The sequence below is a fragment of the Austrofundulus limnaeus genome, unplaced genomic scaffold (genome assembly GCF_001266775.1).
Source record: "Austrofundulus limnaeus strain Quisiro unplaced genomic scaffold, Austrofundulus_limnaeus-1.0 Scaffold180, whole genome shotgun sequence".
Taxonomy (NCBI): domain Eukaryota; kingdom Metazoa; phylum Chordata; class Actinopteri; order Cyprinodontiformes; family Rivulidae; genus Austrofundulus; species Austrofundulus limnaeus.
Genome location: NW_013952582.1, coordinates 777,301 through 778,515, shown reverse-complemented (window position 1 = coordinate 778,515; position 1,215 = coordinate 777,301).

Genomic DNA, 1,215 nt, shown 5'->3' with positions numbered 1-1,215 from the left:
CTGTCTGTCTGTCTGTCTGTCTGTCTGTCTGTCTGTCTGTCTGTCTGTCTGTCTGTCTGTCTGTCTGTCTGTCTGTCTGTCTGTCTGAAGACTTGAAGCTGATGAAGCTGCCTCTCCATCCACTCCCTGACCTCTGACCCCTGCCTGCCCTCTCACTGACACAGAGGAGGCATCAGAGCTGATGAGCGTCCTGACTGAAAAGCTTACTACGCTCACAGGAAACTCTTCTTCTTTTGTTTTTTCCTTCTTCTTCTTTTCCTTCTTTTTTTCAAGGAACACAGAATACTTCCCGTCTGTCATATTTCTTCCTCACCTTGAAAGAAAAGATCATTCACACCCAGGCAGGCGAAGCTACACCACGCCTCAGCGAGTCCATCTGACGCTTGAGGAAACCAAATTTTCAAAAACAGTGAATATGAGAGGAAGCCTGTCTGCTGAGGAGGACCCCCACCCCTTACACCACCCACCCCCCCTTCGCACAAAACATTTCAGTGACAGAGTCGGGGGAAAAAAAACAGCAATCAACTCAAGGACTGTGCAAAGAGCGAGCTGTGGTTGCTAAGAGACAGATGCAGAATAACCTCCATGAGAAACCTGACCATGACCCTTCCTCCTCCTCCTCCCTAACAGTGTCTGCCTCTCCCACCCAATTACCACTGCACATTAAAGCCCACCTCTGTCACATTAAAGCTGAGGGTCCAGGGAGCTGCTTTACGAGGAAGACTTTAGATTATTTGTTAGAGTGGTGAAACAATCCAGATTTCTGTCATTTATTTGTTTATTTTACAGTGTGAGAGAGTGTGTTTGGTTTGGACTGCAGGACGTGGGGGTGGTGGGTGGGTGGGTGGGCAGAGGGAGTCTGTCAGACGAATGAGAAGATGAAGATTTGACAGAGAGGTGACAGAGAGTTCAGCTCGTGCCAGGCCTGTCGATCAGTGCGTGTGTGGCTGACAGGTGGGATCCCATGGGCGCGTCTGTCACTGCAGCCTGCTGCCAGGGCCCRGCCCGCCCCACCGCCACCAGCAGCAGCAGCATCACCACGGGGGCGGGGCTACACCACCGACGCCGCGGCGCCTGATTGGCTCCAGCCTCGTTGGCCCCGGCCCTCCGAACGGAGCCTGGATTAAAGCCTTATTGTGCTCCGGAACGAGGGCGAAAGTCATGCTAATCCCTCTGTAATACACTGCTGTTGGTGAGCTGTTCCTGCAACACGAC